This window comes from Falco naumanni, chromosome 3 (assembly GCF_017639655.2).
Source record: "Falco naumanni isolate bFalNau1 chromosome 3, bFalNau1.pat, whole genome shotgun sequence".
NCBI lineage: Eukaryota > Metazoa > Chordata > Aves > Falconiformes > Falconidae > Falco > Falco naumanni.
Genome location: NC_054056.1, coordinates 88,990,151 through 89,009,201, shown reverse-complemented (window position 1 = coordinate 89,009,201; position 19,051 = coordinate 88,990,151). Strand labels below are relative to the sequence as shown.

The 19,051-nt window shown below is 38.3% G+C and overlaps 1 long non-coding RNA gene across 8 annotated transcripts in view; it reads left to right on the top strand.

Annotated features, from left to right (window-relative positions):
• Positions 1 to 16,541, top strand: part of LOC121085639 — a 35,907-nt gene extending 19,366 nt beyond the window's left edge. For 2 of the 8 annotated variants that reach the window (XR_005827135.1, XR_005827139.1), the window contains exons 2-3: positions 4,528 to 4,613; positions 5,335 to 9,633. This is a non-coding gene — a long non-coding RNA (uncharacterized LOC121085639). Of the gene's footprint in view, positions 1 to 4,527; positions 4,614 to 5,334; positions 9,634 to 14,000; positions 15,765 to 15,922 lie in introns of those variants that run through there. The other 6 variants (XR_005827138.1, XR_005827136.1, XR_005827140.1 and 3 more) reach the window with 6 other exon arrangements.
• Positions 16,542 to 19,051: the final 2,510 nt, after the last annotated feature.

The following is a 19,051-nucleotide window of genomic DNA, read 5'->3' as shown; positions in this document are numbered from 1 at the left end:
TTTCTTTTCTGGATATATTTTCAAAGGCTTGTGCAGCAGGGAATTTGCAAGAATTACACAAGACCGTGACTGAAGCCATGTTTGTCTATGTTTTTATAAACAAATTATACAACAGAGAGTGTAAGCAGGGAGTCCCATGTACATTTGCCTGGCTGTGCAAACTCAGCACATAGCAAAAAGTTTGATGTGGTCAAGAATCATGGAGCTGAGCACTAATTTTATATGACTCACCCCTATGCAAACTTGTAAATGCTTAGCCTTGGAAATCACTCTGTTAGGTTAATCCCATGTTTCATTATTGTTTCTAGGGACAAAATCTATTGTGATTTTAGTTTTTAAGTATTGACAGATTGTATTGCACAGTATCTGGCTGCTTAAGGCAACCTGTACAGGGTTGAAATCACTGCAATTTGGTGTTACATGCATCTCTAATTATAGATAAACCTTTTCTATATAGAGGCTAAATCAATGGTAAAGACAAAATCTCTGAATGCATAACTTTGGTGGAGAAAAATTTATAAAAATCAGTAAAATAAGGTTGAATTTTCAGTAATCTCTTGACTTTTTAGTTGATGACTTCACGGTATTATAATCCCTGACTGTGATGATACAACCTACAAACAAATTTCTCTTGGTGGCTTGTTGATTCAGGAAGCAACTATGTTACTGAAAATCTTTGTACTAAAAAAATTCTGTAAATTTTAGGAAAATCAACTATCATTGTAGTCTTCTTACTTGTAGTTGCCTTTCTTATTTAAATATCATAATTTTAATGTTTCTTTTGTCTTGATGACAGTTTTACTGTTTTATTCATGTTTATAGCTATGTAGTAGTAAGTCAGCCTTCATGAATCACAAATCTAGAACCTATCACTGGTTCTTGTTTATATATTATTTGTTTTAGTTGTGTAATTTTCTATATATTCTAAATTAATATTTACTCTTAGTTGCATTTTAAATATAATTTTAAATATACATGATAAACTTAGTCATTTTAGGGTACATAGTTTGCAAAAAACCTCAATGAGAAAGTGGTGCCTCCCACATAGTGTCTGTTCTATGGGTTTATAAATTCTGCTTGCCCTGTTGTGAGTGTGACCCAAAAGCATGTCTGGGCTGCTGAACAGAGGGTGTTGGATCCCAAGGCTTACTGTTGGAAGTTGTCACCATGGGGGTATACAGGACAGATGATTCTACAGAACTTCAGAATCGTTCTTGTCATTGGTAATTTTGCCTTTGAAGGTCTGGTTAATCATGCGTGGTTCCCATATTTCTTGGGAATGACTAGGAATAATAGCTAGAATCAGCCCAGTGTGTAGTCCAATAGGAAAGTAATATAAATAAGCAACTAACTTGGCTTTAAGCTAATCTTTCCATTTCTTTGTTACTTTGAAGAAATTTGATTTTAGACCTTCGGTCATCTCTAATGTACAGAGAACCACATTTTCTACTGATGAAACCTTTAAACAGAACATCTCTTTCATTTCAGAAATAGCCACTATCTTATGTAATATTTTTCTCCCTGTTGTTTAAACTGTAAAAACATTTTTTTTTCTATTAAATTACAGCTAGACTTGGTGTAACTCAACACCTTCAGGTTGTTCTGTCTTTACTCTTCAAGCTGTAGTGTCTTATTAAATAAATTTAAAGTATATTCCAAGTTTGTTCTCCGTTCTGTTTTAAATATGATCATAAATCACACTGAAGCAAAAATTTGGAATCCTATCGTACCTGCTTCTCTGGGTAAGACCTGTTTGCCAGTAATATGGAATCAGTCATGATGTTTCTCTGCTTAAAGTGTGACTCCATATTCAAAATGTATGGTTTGTTTTTCATTTTGTTTGTTTAATTTGAAAATTCCTGTTACTATGAAACATTTTATATTTTATATTGAGCCCTCTGCCCTCTAACCTGAAAATTTTTTAAAAGTCCCAGAAAAGCTAGTAAGGTAAATATCCTGGTAAATATCACATTTCAACTGACAAATTATATTGACAAGAAACCAAAACTCCTTGTAAAATAGAGTAAAAGGGCAAAAAGATACATTTCTTTGCAGGCTACACTTAGCAGTTGATTCTTACATATACTCAGTTTTTGGATGATTACTTCACTTAGATGATGGTCTTCACTTGAAGGCTCTTTGAAAATATGAAGCAACAATGTAAAATATTTTTAATGCAAGTGAATAAAAATCTGTATTTCCAGTTCCTAGTCTGTTCCATCAGACACGTCTATAAATTTTTAGGTTTATGCCTATATATAAAGCTACACAGACGCATAACTGCAGCATTAAGATAGAGGGAACCTGTTCTCAGAATGCTTCATGATTGTCCTCTAAAATCAACTGGGCTCTACAATGCTGCCAACTTTTATTTAAAGGATGGAATTTATGCCATTAATATCCCATGATTAGTTGTACTGAAGTCAGGCAAGACTATGAGAGCTGGGAAAGCTAATTTCTACCTTTTCCTTGAGATGTCCAGTATTCTCATGTTAGTATATTAGTTTCACACTAGTAATCTTTTTCATAGCAGTGTTGGCGTAGCTAGTTCTAAGCCTTTTCAGTTTTGGTGTATCTTCCCTTGGTTCTGTGTAAAGTAAATGCAGTCTCCAGTCACACGTGACTCCGAGGAGATGCCTGACAAAGATGCCTTAGGTTAGGCTGAGTAAATAATGATTTTAATTACAAATCTGTTTCTTCCCTAGACCTTGCCCCCTTAGCAGATGTCACACTCAGAAGTTATCTTACAGTGACAGAACCTCAATGTGAGTTTCCTAACTAATACAAATCAGAAGCCCATCTACCTGCACTGATAATATATCTCATCTGAGTCTGTGGCCTTTCATCTTTATTTTTATGCTGTCTTCTATTTTTTTTCTGAAGAATCAATAAATGAACTTGCAGAAATTTCTGCCTTGCTTAGCAAGTGTAGTTTCTGCGGCTTGTTAAGATTACTCAAGGTGTAAATTAAAGACTGAATGACCACATTTAAAACAATGGCCAAAAATCTTAAAAATGTTCCACAGTCCTGGAAACAGTATCTGCATGTACTTATATGCCAGGAAACAAATAGAGTAGAATAGAGTATAGTGAAGTTACACAAAAAACAGTGGACAGAGTCAGAGTCCATAAATGACAACTCTGATGCTTCTGTTCAAGCCTCTAAGTGAATCTTTTGATCTCTTATTTTGTACTTCGCCTTAATTTAGCATTTTCCCTAGAGCTTCGCTTGTTTCAGTATTTTTGTTCTACCCTTTCAAAATTCCTTAGGATCAATGATACCATTAGTTCTGTGTTTGTTTTAATTCTCTTCTTTTATTGTGTTTTCTTTGCAGTATCTGTCTTCTTTCATTATTTGCCATTTCCAGCATTTGCCTTGTTTCACTATCAGTTGCTTATTAGGCAGTTTGTATTTCAGTACTTGTCATTTCCCTTTGCATTTAATTTCAAAATTTGTGTCATGCCTTTTCTTCTTCACATGACTCATAACTCATTTGCTCCCAGTGTTTCTCCAAATGGCTACAGGATAGATTCCTGGGTAATGTGGAAGATCGCAGAGTCCAGAGAGATGACCCACTATCCCTATCAACATACATCTTCTTGATTTTAACTGAAAGGCAGAGGGTAACAGAATAATTTAATGCATTAGATAATGCAGCTTTCTGACTTTGACTAGCATTAAATTATTGTCTTTGGACACTATTTCTTTATGTATTTCTCAGTCATTTTGGAAAGAAAGAAAGTAAGTATTTGATATCTGAATATATTCAGTACTGTTTTTTAAAATACTTATATACCATTATTCTGCATTATTAAGAAAAGGACATATTTTAAAATACTTTCTCCATTGTGCATATTGCCAAATAGAGTGTAATTAAAGTATGTAAGATTTTCTGTTTGCTTGACAAATAAAATGAGGGGGATCCTTATGTATAAATAACTTTTGAGTGTGTTACTATACATCATGTTGCTTCAAAATCATGTTTTGTGATGCTGCAGAAGTTTAATTTTTCTTATAGGCTTCTTGTTATGAATTTACAGTTAAATCCAAAAAGAACAAAACATTTAAAGAGAATTTACAATGAAAAATACCTATCTGAGTGTCTTATAAAAATCCTTAGCTCCTATATAGTATTTTTTAGCTGCCCACTATCTCTTTGAAAGGTAGAGGCAGAACAAGGACTGTGTTAGTGAAGAGCAGGAAGATGTAAACATCCCCAATACCATCAAGAATCCAATTGAGGGGATGGGCACACACAAAGAAAACAGGAGATGTGGTTTAGATGCTCAAGGGTGATCTGTGCAGGGTTTCAGTTTTTTAGCTTACCACTGTACTAGTTTCACTCTATTTGTGTTTCATTTCAATGCCTCAGGATGGGAGATGTCTGACAGCTCTAGGCATTAGCCTATCTCTACCTCTGCCTCTACCTCTGCCTCTACCTCTACCTCTACCTCTACCTCTACCAGTGATGCTGCTTCTGTAGACCCCTCTGCATTCTTAAATTCTTCCCTCTTTTTTTCCCCCAGGAAAAGTTGCAGTCTTTTCCCTTCTTTTCATTCACTCTGGAATAGAAAGTGAGCAACAAGCTGCTCCCCTGCTTCCCATGTATCAGGTAATCAGGTTTCTTTGCCTTTTAAAACACTGCTGAACCTGGGCTCCTCCACTTGGACCATTTCTCCTTACATCAAGAAACATGAGCAAGCCTGAAGTCCTTGGGAGGATACATGCCTGAACCCTGGAATGTCTGGGAGTTTTTGGCTCTCCTACTTAGAAATAAAAAGTCAAGCTGCTAGGCCCCATACCCAGTGTCTTTTTGACATGTTTATTCTCACTTCATATTCAGAAAATTTTCTGAGTACCAGCAGATGTCACTGCAGTCAAAAGAAAGTTCCTAGGTGATTTTTGCTATGAATAAAATTGCTTTCCTAACAAAATACAAATGATAAACCATTGTTATTTCTAGTGCTACTCCCCATTTTTTTTTTATGTGGCAGATCAAATCCTTGAGAGGATGAAATATGCCTTCAGGAAGGAATTCAGGTTTTAAGTCCAGGTTATTAACTTATTCTGAAAGTCAAGTGCTTAGAAATTTCTCAGCAAAATGTTTTTTCATTGGAAAAAAGGAATTAATTGAAATAGTTTGCTGAAATGTGATGCTCTAATGAAAAAACTGTTAATAAAAAACCCCACCCAAATATATCCTGTGTACAGTAGAGCCTGCTCAGCATTAGGAAAGGAGATCCAAGGTTAAAATACTTCATATTGCTTTGATTAGGGATACACTTTAAAAACAGAGGACTAGATGATCTGGGTAATTCTCCCTTGCTTCACAGGCAGTACTCGAACCCATCTCATGTAACAGGAGAAAAGGAGAAACCTCAACATAGATGAGGTGAAAGAGCATCTTTCCATTCAACTCTGACTGTGATACCTTTGGAAGGAAGAATACTTTATGGAGAAAGATAATGTCATAGGTAAGGCTGAGGGCTATATATACAGGTTCTTTCTGTGGTTCTGCCAATGACCTTTTATCTGATATGGAGAACCTACTACCTCTATACTACATTTTTCTCATCTTCACAAAGAGGAAAATACCTACCTCAAGGAATCCACAGATATGAGTTTATTAACTTTTTTAAAGGAATATGAGATCTCAAAGGATTATGTGAGTGCACAACATTACTGATTGTCCCACTCCTGTGTTACAGAAAACTGTGTTATGCAAGAACACAATGAAAAACTATTTTCCTTTTCCCTTTCTGATTTCTTGTGCAGATTTTATATTTTGGGGTGTGTGTATAGATATTATACTTAGAAATTACATTAGGTCATTTCCAGGTTGCTAGTAGAAGGTGGCAGACCTATCTATCCCATATTATGAAGTATCTTGAGAGCTGGCATATTGGAAATCTAGATCTCTGAACATGCCAAAGAATTTTAACTTCAGTCTTTTTTTCTGTCTACATTTCACTTGACATGTTTACCTTTTTGTAGGATATTACTGAAAGGTGTTTGAACCCTGGAGGGGTAGATCTTAACCAAACATCTGAAACAGGTTATTGAGTAAATCTCTGTGCTTCTCTCAGTCATTCGTATTGGACATACTCCACTTCACATGGTTAACTGCATTATCTGTTTGGAGAGAGCATAAGGGAAGATGACTTAATAGTCCAGAAAGCAGAAAACCTGCTGGGTGTGTGGGAGTGTGAGGTTCAGATCCATGGACTGAAATAAGCAAAGCAAGAACGTCATGGTTGGATTCTTACTCCCACGTGCCTGCCTGAAACTCTTTTAAGGTCAGTGAACATCTGTCTTCCGTCTGAATTTGACCAGATAAGCCTTGTCCTTTACAAGTAGTGTGAGTGCTTCTCAGTCATACTTTTCTATTTGGACAGATCAACAGTTTCTGACAAACAACTATCTTATCACAAAATTTTCTGTCAGTTTTACTTCAAACAAACCTACTCTGCAATAAAAAAGCTCAGTGGTAGAACACACAGGGAGTGACTTGCTGAACAAAAAAAGCCCCATTTGTTTAACTAATTCTCTCTGTTGCCCAACATCATCTAGGTTAGAAGTTCCTGGTATGTGGGCTGGGGGTCATCATGGGATCATACTAAATATTAAAACCAAAGAATGCATCATTTTTGCCTGACAGTGTATTTTTATGAGCAGCAGCCCCTTTCCTCCAGGGACCTGCTTTTCAGTCAGAGGATATGAACCATACCTGCTGCAGCAGAGAAACTGCTGAGTGAAAAGGAATATGTTCCATGGACAGAGATGTGGCTTTTGCTGGCGGTACTTTACTGTGTTACATGCCTCACGATGTAATGGTGTAAAAATGTGGACACAGAGGGAAGAAAAGCATTAGACAGACCAACATGAGGCATGGAGTAACGGTGAGTTTCACACAGGTGAATATTTGACTCTTCATTAAATTTCAATGGTATTTGTACTGGCTATGAAATTAGACTTTTGCCAGACTTGGGCTAATAAAGGGCAATACCAAACACACCTAGTCATGGAAATATGAAAAAAGATGTTACTGTGGAGAAAAGTAGATATAATAACTGATCCTGTTCCTATAGTCAGACTTTGCTGCAGCAGGTGCCAAGATGTTGGTGTTGGAAGGTGTTGGAAAAGTGCTGGAACTACAGAAACTGCAGCTGGCTCTATACCATCTCCTGGCTTCTGAGCAGAAGGAATCTTTGCTCCTGCCAATATAAAATAGGTCCAGCAGTGGTTCTGAGACAAAGCAGCGCTACTGAATAACAATCAAATTCACTTGAAAATTCAACTCAAAGCACCTGAATGGGCAGTTTACCTGGGGGCTGTTCCACAATTGCTTGAAGTCACCAGAAGGACTTTCACAGAGTTCAGCAGGTGCTGAATCAGGCAAGTTCTTAGCAGAAAGGAGGACATGACTGTTTTATGGGCTTCAAGAAAACCACAGCCAACGAAATGTAAGAGCTACTGTGTTATAATACCTTAATAATGGTATCTTACTTTGCAATTGAAGGAGACTGGGAATGTAGTCTCAGAGATGTGAATGCCCAAAAGATACATCTGGATAAACACTATAGACATGAGGTAGACACATCAATGGACTTATTTTTCTAGTTTGGATCAAAAGAGAGTTTGTCAATTCCTTGCTGTCTCAGAGTTCACCCTATGAATTGGTCTTGGAGCATGCAGACTGGATTTTTATTTTTTTTTCAATAAAACTAATCTGGTAGAAATGCTGCAGGAAGATATCTGCACTCCCACTGCTAATGGGTGTTGAACAAGTGGGATCAGACTAGATCTAGTTTTCAGCAAGAACTTTAAACTGAATGTGGACATCACATCCTTGTGGTCAACTCTTCTACCTCCCAGATTCTCTCCTTGTGAAACACTACCTGCTGAGGTTAGATATAGCTTAAATGAATTAAATTCAATAATTTGTCTCTGATTGAAGAGATCTGACCTGAACATCTACGCATGCATTAAGGTCTGTGAGAAGTTAACCTTCATTGCAACTTACCCTTCCCTTTTGTATTTATGTATCTTGTCTCTGTTTGTGGCATGTGGAAGCAAACATTGCTTATCACCTTCTGTTTTTCTCTGTGCTTAATTACGTTGCAATAAATGTTAACCCTTTATAATTCTTTAGAATGAGCAGAAGCAGATGCTGCTACAACCTAGATGGTGTTTTTTGTCGTGTCATTTCTATGCTTTGTGTGAGTACATCCTGCCACTTCCCTCATTGTCTGGTGAGTACTACTTTCGGTGTTGTGAGATTCATTCATTAAGAACAATTTTAATGACTAACACCTACTAACTTCAGGGATTCATTGTCAGTTGTTTTCCATAAGTCTGCCTTCCAGAAACTGGCCTTTAGTTCCCTAGACTGATGCGTGCAACCAGTTGCTGGCAAAGCAATAAGGCCTGGGATGTAGGTCTGAGGAAAGTGGTACCCTGAAATCAAAATTCGAGGACAACTGTAGCACTAGAGAAAATAAGACTTGTGAGATGATCATGCCTGTGCAAGTAGCCTGCTACTCAGTGCTCTGCCAAATGGAATAAGAAATGTCCATTCTTTTTTAAAAAAATCTTTATTGATTTTGATTTTTTACTAATGGACAAAAGAAATTTGCCACATATGGTATCTAATACGGTTATAACAATATTTAATTCCAAGCAGTTAATTCAAGGGTATTTTTTTTTTTAACGTTTCAAAGATTTTTTTGCTTAGTATTTGATTTTGGTTTACACAATGTCAGATCTTAAGTTACAGTTTGTTTTCTTTGACCCAGTTTTCAAACTCAAGCTATAAAAGTCCAACTTCACCAAAACATGGGGGTCAGTGTAAGTCTTTCTACTGACTTTAATTGGTGTTAGAACAATATGAGCCATACCACTGCCCTTCTTTTACCTATGTTTCTAGTAGTTAACCTTCTGGATGGTAGTAGGAGAGTAATAATCAGGTAAGCACTACTTTGGGATTCACAGGCTGAACCTCTCCCTGGGGAAGGAAAGAGGAGAAAGACAATTCAGGTTGTGGAAAAATGAAAATGAACTAACAGGAACAAATATACTACCTATGATCTGACCCCTATTTTCCCAGATACGAGAAAGGAAGAATACCTCCAAAAAGTTTATTTCTATCTCCAGCCTGTGTTTATCGAACTCCCTTGTTTGTTTCTGTATTCCTGAAGGGAAGGGAACTCTTCTGTTGGACCTCTTTTCACCAGAACATGGCGCAAAGCAGACCTGATAGCAGTGCTTTGGTGCACTGAATGCACAAGAAAGCCAATTACATTGAATCTGCAATTAGATACGGTTTGTGGACCTGTTACACTCTCAGGAGATACGAAGTTGTTTTTTCTGGAGAGGATATGTAATAACAAAAGCTCTACTTAGAAACAACGCTAAAGACAAGCTCTTTGATCATGTCTTGTAAAACTGATGTAACTATCATGAAGAAAATAGGAGGTGTCACCAGTTTCCTTGAAGAGGCACCAAAGCATATAAATATGCAATGAATCCAGAAAAGATGAGATGTAAGCTTTGTTAACAGAAATGTTACCAGTCTTTTGCTAAGATAAAGCTAAAAGAACTTCTGAAATAAAGGAAAGTATATTGTCCTTCCACCCATACCACTGTCTGATTGAATGTGACTTTAGGGGATGTCACTTGCCTGGGAGTGAATGCAGTGGCTCTTACACTTTTGGAAGAGAGCTTGGATGTTAGGTGCCTGATTGCTAAGCTGACATTGCTTCAGTAAGCCTGGGTTACATGCTGTACCTGCTGTTCTTCTCTTGGGAACTGCGAGCAGGAACAGACGGTCACTTAACAGCCTTTTCAAGATACTGTTCACAGTAACACTGCATGACATAAGAAAACAGCAATAAAATAATCCACACTGGATATGTTGTAATCTTCCTACATACAGTTCAGCACTGTCCAGTTGTTAGCCATCCACAGCTGTCTTCAGACTCCCTCTGCCCTGCCTCTCTGCGTCATAGGAAGTTATGATAGTTTTATGGCTGAACGTTAATTCCGAGCTCTGTCATCAACACACCCACTGACATACTAAATTTGTATCCAGATTTAGCATGTCAATGACCAAAAAGTCCAGACACGTGGATTCAGTCAGGGTCTCGATCTCAACTTGGCACCAGAAGGTAAGCAGCTGAGGTCTCTTGGACCTCAGTGAGCACTTCTAGCCCATTTCAGGGCAAGGTCAAAGAGAGCTTTCAGCTACCCCTGAACATGGCTTAAAACACAGAGGAGCAGGGGGAAACATTTGTACCTGTGTACACTTGTTTCAGCTCCAGCAGCCTCTATGCCCAGTTACAGGGCAATAATCTAAAATATGAGAAGTGACAGCTAGTGTAATTCCAGCTTCCTTTAATATATTCCTACATTCTGCGATTGTAGCTAGTCTGTTGATTTTGGCCTGGTTCACACGCAGTCAGCTACCAGGTCCCAGGTGGGAGCTGTGACTAATGACAGAGATACAGGAAAAGATAGCTACAGCTCTCTGCACCAGGATCGCTATCTGCTTCATCACACCCAGATGAGGATGATGGTGGATCAGCATCATGGCTTACGTGCTGGCTCACTTTTCCTGGCAAACCCAAGCCCATCCTAAACTGGGGCATTTCCCATAAGGGTGCTCTGACTCAGCATCTCATTCCTGTGACAACTCAGATTCACATTCAGTCTCCTCCTGACACAGCTGCGGTCTCAGGAAGTAGCTTTGTCTTCCTGCTTCCAGAGTCTCCTCTCTTGAAGGGAGTTTTGAACTCAAAGGGCCAAGATCTTGAGATCCCAGTTTTCATTTTCCTGGGAAAATGTAGTCAGGTATACATTTTCCCATTCATCTCCCAGATATTAAGTATGTTGAAAGTTTTTTTGCAGAAACATTGTATCTCTAAATGTTTTATTTCTTGGTTTTTAATTCTACCTCGCCATTTAGACTTATCTGCTCCATAATCACATATGAGCCTCTGGTAAAACAACCAGGTGGCACATGCAATGCTCACAGCTTAATATGGTATAGGTTACATTCTCTGTGCATACAGCTATTTTATACTTACACTTGTGTGGATACTTTCAAATATGCAACTGTGGCAATGCACCTTCCTGAGAATTTTTCAAGTATACCCAGTATGTACGTGACTTCTATTAAAAAAGAAAGAAATAATATAAAAAAATAATCATTGAGGTGTTTCCTGCAAAGAAGCAGTCCACAACAAAGACACTGAACATCTAAAATAAAATAACAATTATTTATTCTGTTACACGGAAAAAGATGTCCAGGAGTGAGCTAATAAGTGTAAAAATACGTACTGCTAGAATTCACAGAAAATTCAGGGCAGCCTAATGCAAGTTCTCCCAGCATGCAGTATTGATTGTGATTGATTATACATATATGGACATAAAAATAGGAGCATATGGCTGGGAAAGACAGTTTAGGTCATGATCTGTACAGTCCGGTTCATCCAGGTCAGAACACCCAGAACTGTGGGCAACCGAGGAAAAATCTCAGGTTCAAAAGGCTGCAGAGATTCCACATGTACCTAACACTCTAGACTGCAAAGCATGTCCATCACCCTGTACTGAATTTATAGTCTTATGCAGGCTGTGTCACAGCTGTGCCAAGGGAAGCGTAAGCGAGAAACGAAGAACATCTCCAGTCTTTGGACTAGCATAGTATCTGTTAAACAAAATGTCCTCAAAGACCAACTACTTTCTATACAGAAAGGCAAGAGAAAAAAGACCCTTTAAACCAAACTGGGCAGAAAAACCTCTCTCTTGATCAGTATTTTCTTTAACCCTTAGCAGCAGCCTGAAGCAATGTGACCCTCAAACGTATCTTGTAAACTTCCTCCCTCAGCTATGGTGAACATTTTCAGCTTCAAAGCTGAAAGCAAAATCTGCCTCACCTAGAAACTAGAACATTCACATGTGGAAATCCTCCCTGGCCTCCAAATGTGACAAGTAAAAAGCCTTGAGAACACATTACAGATGCAATACAAGCTCATAAAGATCCAGGTACTTAGGATAAGTCTCTGCCTACGTAACACATGACATATCTGAAGTCTGATTGCCCATGCTCACAGCCTGATTCAGAAGCTTACGCATGGTTGCCTAATGCCATTTGAGATGCTGTATCTTAGATAAAAAAATCTGCACGTCTGGCAAATACTACTTAGATCTTGTAGAAGAACTTCCCTGAGCTGGCAGCTGGAGGCTGGGAGCAGTGTCCGAGGACACGGCACTAGTTGCCTCTGTCTAGAGGACTGAAGTGAGCCACCAGCTTCCGAGGCCCAGACATTTTCTCTGTTATACAGATCTTTCTTTTCTGAAGTTCATCTTAAAACAAATTTAGCTTCACTTTCTCCCATAGCTTATGTGGCTACTCTTAAAAGTTTGCTGTTCAAATATCAGGAATTTCCAGAATAGATTTATTCATAACCAGTTTACAGTAATTTGATTTTATGTTAGTGCTTCTATTTAGCTTGAGATATACTTTTTCTCCTTGATATTCATCCAAAGACATATTTCTAGAGTCCTTGTATCCTCTTCCATCTCTTGTTTTTCTTGGCTAAACAATGGAAACTCTGCAAGGCCTCATTGTATGGTTTTCTCTTTACTTAATCAATTCCATAGGTTCTGCTTCTCTTCCAGTTCAATTTTTTCTTTCTTGAGCATAGATGACCAGCCTAGTACATGATATTTCAAACAAGACCTTTACCAACACCTCGTTGCTATGGCACTTCTGCATTCCCCATCTTGTGTTAGTGTCATGCTGTGGGCCTGTTAACATATATGACCCCTCAATTCTGGAAGCATTTTATAAGTTTTAGTCACTTGAAAATGATAAATCTGAAGGTTAAACTATTTATCTTGCAATTTCCATAGAGATAGGAAGGTTGATGCGGGATTTTTATGCCAAGCAGGAAGTTTTACATGGACTGTTTCTTTTGTCTTTTGTTCACTTCCCCGTTTCCTCACATGCTGCCAAAGTGATTTTCCATCAGCATTTTGCCATATCGCTGCAAACAGCCTTTTGGTTTCTCAGGTTCTCTGTATATCAGTAATCAAGGACACTTTTTACCACTTTCTTCTGTTAGCAAGAAAGGAAGATTTATGTTTCATGTATGTTTTTTCCTTATTTACAGTCAACATAATTTGCTGGTAGGTGTCCCGTGTAGGTCAAATGCCCGAAGGCACTCATGTCAAGGTCTAAAACCATTATCAAACTACCAGCGGACTCTGGAGAGAAAAAGCTGTCACAGTATGCCATAAACCTATGCAACTTTAAATGATGCATTCATACATGGTATGTGATTTTTGTTACAATGTCGCAGAGACAGAAATCCCTCTTTGCAAAATATAATCAAGATATTGCACATGAAAACACAATGCTTCACCATGCACTTTCAGGAAATAGAGTTCATCTTTATAAAACAGAGATGTCCATAGTTAAAGGATATTTAGTTAAGATGATGGGCTAGGACAGGAATACAAACAAACTTTCCTATCACTAAATGTTTATGAAATCACAACTCATCATCTGAACAGCAATTGGCTCACTTCTTACACTATCTGTGTAGACATTTAGGTCCTGGAATGTGAGATGGTTTTGCATTTCAAGTTAAACAAGATACTTGCAGAGCGGATATAGCAGGAGTAAGTTCAAGCTAGTATAAACTGGTGTCACCTATCTTTTGAAGCACACGAACATGAAGCAGGGGAAAACATGGAGGAGCGCTAAGCGGAAATGTAGGTAAACTCCTTATTATCATGCTGTGCTCCACCCCAGCACAAGAGTATCACTGTTGTGCACAGAATATTGGTGAAAGCTTTTACTCTTTTCTCCTGCTTTGCTTCTATAGATACACAATTCCCTATTACTCCATTCAGTGCCCATAAACTCTATAAATTTTACTTTTCTTTATTGGCACTGCTCTTGTTCTGGACTCAGTTATCTTCTTTTCTTGACCAGCTCTGCAGTCTTCTATTATCATCTGTCCCACATTAACCTGTGTGAGACTTTACTGGGATAAGAGCACCTGAAGGGGCTTTGGCTTCTGTGTTGTCTTACCACTCACCACTACAACATAGGAATGTACATGAAGACTCCTTCTTTTTACACAGGTAAAGACAAAACTCCCAAAAAAGTAATATTTATACTTTTTGCATTACAGTGATGAACCTCAGATTCTCTTAAACAGAAAATGTGAAAGTTTTTGTGGGAGTGACAAATCTGCTATTCAGCCCAAGAAATGAAACAGTAAAGCTAGTACTAACAAAACTGTTTCATGATGGTGACATAACACATAAGCAACCCAGGAATAATTTATTTTTGTGGGCCTGGTAATCCAGGTGCTGACAAATTGTCTCCAGTATTTCTGTCACTTAACAGTATCCTTAGACTGCTTTTAATTATAGACTTCGTCACCTACCATGGAAGTACAAGGGGCTGAAGCATATCTCCTTCATTCCCTAATTTCTGCTTCTGACATCCTTGTGGAAGTTGCTTCTCGAAAACCTTCTCTTCTGTATTTGGCTGTTATAAGACTTGTGTGTGGACATTAACCTCCATCCCTGACGCCTTGTGAATTTGGGTCCCGTCTGGAATCCTGGCAGCCGGCTACCTGTCAGCGATTTAATGGAAGGATCTTGACGTCATCAGTTTCAAGCTCTCTGAGCAGGAAAATGAGATGGGGGTTTCATATTTCAAAGAACAACAGAGCTCAGGGATGGTTTTTTAAATCGAAATTCTGGCTGCAGGAGTCATTAAATATAGTTCTGCTTCTCTTCTAGACTGTGAGATCAAACAGCACAGGCAATAGCAGGAATATTTGCTCACTTACATGTGCAATTTTTGCAGATTGGTTGGCTTCACTCTGAAACTTACTATAAAAAAGACATAAAAATATCTTTCACATGTCTGGATTTGTGCTGAAAAAATCCCGTACTAAAACGTTTTTTTTTTTCCTCCAAAGTGTTTGAACTTTTTCTTCATTGATATTCAAGTTTAAAACTTGTTTTTCTGGAGTCTGTTGATAGCTGATTGGAGAAAGTACATAGTTTGAAAATTAACTCACTTTTGACTAGGTGAACAGTATTTGATTTGAAGGACCTGGTATGAAAATCATTAATTTTCACCATAATCCAGCCTTGTAATGCTGAAAGAACTCATAAAATGTCATGGATAATTTAGTTGCCTCCAAGACTATAGTCCAGAAATCTTGTCTCCATGCTCACCATGCTCACTATAGAAGCAAAATTTTCACTAAATTAATCAAACTAGGGAACATTGTCTTTCACCATAGGATTGAGATCATATAACAAAAATAAGTGCTCTATTCATGACCTATAAAAGGGACAGGGTTTATATCCAATTTATCACTTCTCAGATTCACAAACCCCAAAATATGGAATCAGCCAGTTTAATGCAGTAGGGTACTGAAACAGAAATTCAAGTTGTGGTGTGTTGGGTTTTTTTTAGGGTGCTTAACCAGGAGTATATGTGCATGTGTAATCTCCAGTTAGAGTGTCTGGACAATGCTGATTTGTTGCAGTAAGAAATGTGGAGTATTTGGAAACAATTTCATCAATTAAACAAAAGGCTGTCTTAAAGTAGGTTAATGTATTACATTTAAGGAGTTTATTTCAAAATCATACTCTTTACATGTATTGAGTAGCCAAAGTAAGAAAGAGATAATTGTTTATTAATATAAAATACCAAATTAATTTCTTTTACTTCCTGGGAGTTTTAAAGTAATAAATTCAGAATGTTTCTGAATAATCAGGATTTATACATGTTTACACCATTATTTCTTCACTTTAAGACATTATTTATTGTGTTTTCAATAAAAAGAAACCTCCAAGCTAATGGAACGCTGAATTTTTTCTCTGTAGATGACAGAAATAATCTGAACATGAATGTGGAAATATTAAAAAATGCAAGATATGCATCACTTGCATAAAATATATCAAAAGAATCTGCAAATTTTTGAGACACAGGACTCTCAAATCTGAAGGACAACTTTGGGATATACCAAAATAGAAGACTTATAATAAATATGTATGGGATCCAGTCAGAAACATGCAGAATCATGTCATCACAGTACAGACCCTGAAAGGCTGCCTACTGTACTGCACAAAGCAAATTTCTGGATCATAAGAATTCATCAGCACAGTGGTTTGGGGAGTCTCACTGAATCCTTTAGAACAGGCAATTGCAAGGACCCTTGCGATGAAGGCTCATGGAACTGTTTATTCTAGGACTGACTGTCCTTTTTCAGAGGTTTGATTCCCCATGTGAGTCCTACTCCATGAAAAGTCCCCATGAATTTTTTTTCTGGGCAACATTGCGTGTTTGAGCAACAGCTGACATCTAGAAAAAGAGAGTATTTTAAATCCTTGTGTAAGTACTTCTAACAAAGTTGTGTTGCTCTTTAGGTGAAGCTGGTATTTTGGTATTGCTAGTCCTTTGTGCCTTTTCACAAATAAATGGAATCATAGAAACAAAGAATCATAGAATCATAGATTGGGTTGGGTTGGAAGGGATGATCCATGAGCAGGGACATCTTCAACTAGACCAGGTTTCTCAAAGCCCTAGTCAACCTGACCTTGAACACTTCCAGGGACTGGGCACCCACAGCTTCTCTGGGCATCTAGTTCCAGTGCTTCACCACTGTCATTGTAAAGAATTTATTCCTTATATCCAATCCAAATTTACCCTCTTTCAGTTTAAAACCATTGCCCCTTGTACTGTCACTACAGGATCTGGCAAGGAGTCTTTCTTCATCTTATAAGCCCCCTCTAAATATTGAAAGGCTGTGTTAAGGTCTCTCCAGAGCCTTCTTTTCTTCAGGCTAAACTTAGAGGCTTAAATACCCTCTAGAAAGTTCAAAAAAGTCCTCCTACTATATTTCAGCATAGAAATGATAGAAAACCTTGGCTTGCTGCACTGCACAGAACTGTGGGATGAGCTTCCTAGAAATAAGAGACATACATGGCCAAGGACAGCAGATCCAAGTCACTTGAATCTCAGATGCCTCCTCACCCTCACAGCATGACTCATTCGAGGTTAGGCTAGCTTTAGAGGAGCAATTCAAGCGAGAAGTTAAGCCTCTGCAACGGAAATGTACATGTAGAAAAACTCCTAAAGAAAATTGCAAAGTTCAATGATTTCAAGAACTACCCATAAGAAAACCAGTATTTCTACAGTGTTAGAATTTTCTATTAAAAATCTAGAGTTTAATAAATCCTAAACCTGATTTCTGATGTGAGCCCTCACATTCTTTTGAGCTCAAGGTTCACTGAACCATTTGTGTGAAGAGAGGGGGGGCAGAGCTGAGTTTTGCCACCTCTAAGCCTTTAAAAATGGGCTTCTAAAAGTGCTGAACGACCTGCTAGGGAGTAGTTAGCAGGTCCTATTGTTCTTTGTAGTCCTTTGGAATTAATGCATAATAAAAACTCTCTTTCTGAGATTGTGTGTAGCAGCTGGATAGAAGATGAGAGCTGCTGCTGGAGCAAGGCCATCTATACAGTGTGAGAAAGTAGACTTGGCAAAGGGCTCTGGCTGTACCAAGTGGGTCCCACTGGCAGATGAAACTTTAGGAAGCTGTCTGAGTTATCTTATTATGCATCTGTTCTAGTTTATCAAGGCACTCAGGGCATTGGTTGGTCTGACAGACCTCTTGGATTCAAGCTAAATTACACCCCATGCCAGCACTGTATATGCTGAAATAATAGTTCTTCTATTATGAGATTATTATGAGATTTAAATTTATACATTATTAGAATTTGTTTTTCAGATAATGTTGCTGTTTTAATGGGTTCACTGAGTACTTCTCATTTACTTTTCTAGTCTTAAACATAATTATACAGCATAAACAATAAGAATGGCATTGATAATGAAAGCTTTGCAGTACTTACTGTCCAAAAATTTTTACATTTTGAGAAGGTACTGCTTCTAATGAAATTTTTACAGCGGGATTTTTTTTTTTTTAATGTTCTCACTGTATTTTAAAGCTTAATAGGTTTATTTTCTGAGTCAATAATCCACTTTTGCACTTCCTGTGGGGTCGTGTACTAAGTAAACCTATTTGCATTAAAGATGGTGACATTTTAACAGTGATTGGCTGCAAGATTTGTTCAGTACTTTTGCCAAGCAGCAGTATGCACAGCTAGAAGAATTCTTGAAAATACCTTGTAAAATTTTTCTTTTGGTGCCATGGGCACCTCTCCAGATATTCTTTCCACTGTTCTCTTGCAGCCTGAAGCAACTCTATTGGTTTGTAGCCTAGCCTTGTTTGTTTGTCAAGACATCCTTGCAGCTATAGAATGATTGCAGAAGTGAAGTTTGCATGCCTGGACACTGCTACTCCTCCTACCAGCCTAATTCTTCATCATAGCAGTTACATCCCTCAAGACTGATTATAGAGCACTGGAGCCCCCTCAGTCCGTCTAAATACATACCTTTGCTGTGGCCTTTCGGACCCTGAAGCCCCTGGGCTGTTCCCTGCTAAGTGAGTAGTTCCAGTTGTTCTAATGCACATCACTGTGCGGCCCAATGTACAGGGCATTTTCAAAACATCAACTCATGCGTGTTGCACAGTGTTAGAAAGAGCCAAGGGTCAATTACACTCCTGGCTGCTCTGTATATTGTTTTGGCTGTGGCCAGGATCACTTCTGGCCTCACTGTTTCCTGGGAGTGAAAGGGATTCACCAATATGCATGTCAGGGTGAGCTGCCAAAAGAACGTTAACGGGTGTTGAAGCGGTGCCAGGGAGCATGGACATGAGCCAGGGGGTCAGCTGGCAAGGACGGGACCCCCCACGTACAGTGTATAAGGACTTCCATGTGCAAGCCTGAAAAGAGAGCAGGAAGAGGTGAAGGAGACATTCATCAAACCAAGAACAGGCGACAGTGCTCAGGAAAAATAGCATCAGCAAAAGGGAGCAGTGCTCACTAGACTTAAGTTTTTGTCAGAAAGGTCAGGAAGCAGCTGGTAGCTGAAAAGGAACAAGCCACCTCCAG